This window comes from Asterias rubens, chromosome 11 (assembly GCF_902459465.1).
Source record: "Asterias rubens chromosome 11, eAstRub1.3, whole genome shotgun sequence".
Lineage (NCBI taxonomy): Eukaryota > Metazoa > Echinodermata > Asteroidea > Forcipulatida > Asteriidae > Asterias > Asterias rubens.
The window spans coordinates 10,085,490-10,090,952 of record NC_047072.1 but is presented as its reverse complement, the minus strand read 5'-3'; the positions used below and the strand labels follow the sequence as shown (position 1 = coordinate 10,090,952).

The following is a 5,463-nucleotide window of genomic DNA, read 5'->3' as shown; positions in this document are numbered from 1 at the left end:
AATCGAATCCAGTTGTGAATGCGCGTCGACTGTTTCAATCAGAGACTGTTAGAATTTCACCGAGAGAGGGCTTGGGATTTGACGAGATTTCAGACAATACATCCATAGAGGGGAGGGGGAAATGTCACGTGGGCCTTTTTGAATCTCAGCTCTGACTTGGCTATGGTGTGAGTTCGCATAACGTTGCTGTGATAACCTGCACTTGTTTTGGTGTATCATAAACAGTTATAGCGCCTGTGTTTGGCAGTTTGTTGTACTTTAGAAACACGTCTAGTTTTCATAATGTGCTGAGTGCACCATGCACGGAGCTTTGGGGTGTTTTGTGTGATTAATCACGGATGACCAGGAGGAGAAACTAATCACATATGCCTCTCACTCTTATTCTCTCCCCTTTTTCTCTCTCCCTCTGTGGTGATGAAGAAAAAAATCCGCGTTCAAATTTGTAACTAAACAAATTCTGGTTTCACTGGAAAGTACAAGCGCACCTCGGGGGCCACACGGTAATGAAAGGCAGGCGAGTGCCAAGCAAAGTCTTTACCCCGGCAGATTGACAATAACGACGGCGAGGACGAATCATGCGCCTCGCTGCGTTTTGTCGTAATCAACTTTGTTGTGTGGTGCTGGGAACCGTACACACAGGGGGGCTACCAAAGTCCGTAGTCTCCGCGTACCAGTCGCCTTTTTGCTCTCAATTCTAAAAAACACCGCCCCGTCGTTTAGAGTAAGCATTATACATTGAGGTTCACCCTTGTTCTGATTGATGTTCCACGGGAATACAGAGAGTTGGAAGCCTACATTTAGATGATATAAAAAGGAAACTAAAACTTGCAGGATAATAACAATGAATGAACACTGGTTCCCTTCTCTGTGTTTTTTGTCAAAGTTGCACTTGAATATCGACCCCATTGGGTCACTGCTCATGAAAAAGAGACATCACGAAACAGCTGGTGAGTGTAGACTACGGAGAGGCACGGTGATCTGAGGCCCATGGAGCGAGGGAAAACATGGGTGTTTCCGGTCGGTTCGCCCCACTCCTCACGCTCGGCCGCTCCGCTGCATATAAATCGCTGCATATTTTCGCATTAATACCGGATGGTGGGGTTTTTCACGTGGACGCCTTGACACTGGGGCCCCGTACTGTTCAATGCCATAATGAGAGGCCTGTCACTCACCACATCAATCAATCAAGATTGCATTTGACAGTTTGTCAAAAAAATGCATGTCCCCAGGGCTCTATGCTTGGGTCACGCACACTTTTATGAAAAGTCACATGATTATGTAGACATCAATGGTATGTGCGTGTATAAGTTTTCCATTATGCCATTATGACATTCATACACACCAATAATGGATTCAAAATGTGAGGGCGGTCGAATACACGTCATTTATCATGCACGTCACGACAAAAAAAATTACATCGTTGAAGTACATTCACCCATTCCTACATACCGATATTGAAATGTCCGTATACTCGATGTTTGAAACTTGATGGAATGACCTGATTCACAAACATGTGTCTACTATAAAACTGCCATGTTGTTGGCTTTCCTTTCTATTAAATTAATGTATATTAACTAAACACACGTTGCGGTACCCGTTGCTAAAACATAGGATTCGAACTGCCTCTAGCTATCGGGCAATCTCGGTCGCCCAGTTGGTAAGACACTGCTCTAGCATTGCAGAGGTCGTGGGTTCGAATCCCACCTGAGAAATATGCCTGTGATTTTTTTTTTACAGAACTCGAGAAACTACTGAAAAGTGCTAAACACACATCGGTGTAAGGGTAAAATCAAAATTTATATTCTAAACACAAAGAGATCCAACTTCACACAAATATTTGATTTGATTTGCTTAAATTAATCACACAAGCATGGCGTTTAGGAGTACACACAATGCCCCATGCAAGTGCGACCGTCCAGAAAACTGGCTGACACCAACAACAGCACACAAAACAGCCAGTAAAGCAGGAAAATCTCGGGTCTGATCCCGGCCCCATTTCTACCTGAAACCAACCCGCTTTTTTCTTTATACGTTATTTAATGCAGCCTGGACTCCTGGTGTGAGATATATAGCTCAATGTGCTCCTGAACGGTTTCCCGCAGAGTTCCCAATTGGTCCAATTATTCAATTTCGTCTTTAAAGGTACCATTATTTTCATGTATGACAATGTTAAGGTAGGCCAATGGGGAACCGTTGGATTGTGTAGTTCTTTCGTCCTCTGTCCCGTTCGCCCGGTTCCAGGTATACCGCACGAAATGAAGACCTAGGGAGAGGGCGCCCTTCCAAAATGACGTCATGTGCATTGTGTCTATGATAATGTCTAATCAAATCAAATACGAGATGGTCTTACTCTCCGTTCGAAATGGTGTTTGATTGAACCATGACTTAAAGTTCCATGGGTAAATGCAGCACCGTGTAACAGAGTTAATCTGCAAGAATGAAGTTGGTGCATACATTGGGGTTTATCATGCTGGTCTCATCGTGCTCTAGTCTTGCTCTCTACTCGTTTCAAAGTGGCTATAAGACACTTAATAGAACAGCGCATGCACCGTGGTGTAGCTTCGTGTACAATCAGTATGCATGAATGCAATATGCACGCCGTGAGTTTAAATTTTACACCATGTTTGGGGAACACCTCACTCTCAGCCGTCTTCGATTACGGAATTACACACGCACATTGATACACCGTATGCTCAAGCTGCCTCCCAAGAAGGTCTTGCTGAGACAGATTCTTGCATAAATTTACATCAATATCCAGTAGGTGGGAGCCATTTGTCAATTTCGTATGGCAGAGAATGCATTTTTAGCATGAATGTTTTGGACACTTTACTCGAAGAGAATAATGATGGCAGTTTTCTTTTCGGTTTCCACAGCCGCACAACACGAGCACCATTACCACACCTTTGGACAAGCAGTAAGCGTTCTATATGTATATTCATCAAGCATCAAGGTACTATTTTTTCGTTTATTTTTCAAGGAGTGCTCTCGATCCGGGTAAAACACTGCCCTCTGCAGCTTAAATCGAGGACTGGCTGAAAGTGCATTACTAGACAGCAATGAGCCGGTAAAGACGTGACGTCATCACCACCAACCAAACAAAATGGTGGACGCAGTATTTACACTAAGGTAGCAGCAGTGCTGATTGGTTGTCATTTTATTTGCTTCAAAAAAGTTCGTACTATAATAAGTGTCTTCAAATGACTGCCCTGGAGGTATGTGATAAATCTGTCTGAAAAATCTGTCTGAAAAGGAACAATAAAAAGTACACCTCGCCTTGACGTTTTCTGTTGAGTTTGTTTTAATACCATAGTCAGAGCATGGTCAGAGGGTGTCTGTCAGCGTTACACAGCGACTGGCGGCCTGATGGTATTTATACAAGGCCCTGTGTCATCCTGACAAGTTAGCGTGTAAGTTCAGACAGCTTACATCCCTATCGAGAGTGCATGATTGCACCATATTGCAGACGGAGTGCAATGCATTAAAAAGAGAGATACCAACATCCCCCAAGAAGTCAATCCTAGCGTGCGGAATAACAACCTGAGACAGAGAGAAAGTAAAAAGGAAGAGAGGGGGACCTGGAGAAGAAATAAACTGCCTCCAGCCTTATTTAACCGTCTGAGGAGGGGCAGAGAAACCAGGGATGAAACGATCGAGTAACATCACAGGGTATAACTAATTTGATACGGAGGGGAGAGAGACTTGCCCGCGGGGTGCATGTGAGGAAACCTCTAAGCCAAAGTACACGAAACGCACGCTGAGGCTAATGCACTTAGTAAAGACTATAACATCGTATGATGCACTCCCTCTCCAGTACACCACGCTCTGACTCAGCGTTCGTCTGTAGGCGCTTCATCACCACACCACACCATCCAAACCCCTCGACTCACACATTTTTTTGTTTAAGAGACAGAATCCAGAAAGCACTTCGGACAAACGATATAGCAATCTTGTTAGAACGTGTAGCATCTGTCCTCTTAACTACAGTTTGCCCCTCCTTCTATACCGTCCCACAGTCCTAGATAATCAGATCATGGCTTGTCAGGAATTAGCATAATTGAAATCCATGCAGACATTCGCTCGCTCTGTAAAATAGAAACCGAGATACACAACTAGACTACTACTAGAGTTCGGCAACGTCCACGACCATTCCGATCACCATGTATCAATTTCCAGTCCAGGGGCTGAGTCCACACTGTACTTTCTTTTGGGGGTCTAAACTGTTTTTGATTAATAATTAATAAACAGAACGAGAGATGAGCATTTCAAAATTCATCACGATATTCGCCGGTCAATATTTGTCTTGGTTTTTCGTGGGTGCTCCGGAAATTGCATTCGTCAAATGTTTTCCCTGATTGCTGAGTTTCCTCTATGTCTCATGAAAAACACATTTTTAAAATGTGTCGTCGGTGCATTGTCGGTTGTTGGACAAGCTGATGACAAGAACACAATCATACTGAAACGATATTTGAAGTAACTGTCAGGTTTCAAAGAAATGTCGACAAAATCTTCACGGACATGTTAATAGCTGTCACGACTCTCAAAAGCCTGGCATATCATTTTCGGATTCCATTTTGAATATCTAACGTAGGTAAGGATTTAATCAAGATTGCATAACTATAGGCTGATTGTGAAATCAGTTCCATGGTGATTGGAACATTTTCCTCCAAAGCATATTGTGTTACCCAGAACACGAATAAACAGGTTTAGTAAAACACATCGGCCTAAGGGTAGGACCACAAATACTATCAGTAAAACATGATTGTAATTTTCAAAGGTTGCCCTTGCAAAATGTTGGTCAATGTTTGTAAAAAAAAAAAAAATAATAATAATTGTCACCTTGCTTGGCTTGGTGTGTTTCCCCTTCAGCCCAATGGCTATGGCTACCGTCGCTGAGGGCGTCCTAGAACACATGATCACGTGGCAATCAAGCAGCCTCAGCCCGACGGCCTTATATAAAATGGAAGCCGTAAAGACAAAAAGGCTGGTCCCTTTACGAGGTCTTTTTTATTATATTGGATCGTAGGAAACCTGACATAGGTTTACATACCATGACCACATGACTGTCTATTAATGCAGGTTTTGGCGACGGCGGTTACAATTGCTTTTTAGGAGCAAAACACCCCCCTCTCCATCTCAATTGGCTTCGATAATAAACACAAACAACATATTTTGGGATGATAATTTGTCAAACTTGTCACCACAAACCCCCAAATTGGCAAAACATTATTCGCCACATGACCACACACACACACACACCCACACACAAAGCGATAGCAAGGTGTACCTCTTCCTCCCTTTGGATAGAGGATGAATCATCACTAGAAACCGGGCGAGACAAAATAGAGGGAATGCCTAACTTCACGTTGATTAATAAGATGTGCTCTCCACGTGGGACACAACAGACACACGCAACCCCCCCCCCCCCCTATGTATTGATGAAGGAGACACCAAGTGCATGCAAGC

The 5,463-nt window shown here is 43.4% G+C and overlaps 1 non-coding gene across 1 annotated transcript; it reads left to right on the top strand.

The window, feature by feature from the left end:
- The first annotated feature begins 1,639 nt into the window (after window positions 1-1,639).
- Trnaa-agc lies at window positions 1,640-1,712 on the top strand. Its single transcript has one exon. It is a non-coding gene; the product is annotated as a tRNA-Ala (tRNA).
- The last annotated feature ends 3,751 nt before the right edge of the window (window positions 1,713-5,463 follow it).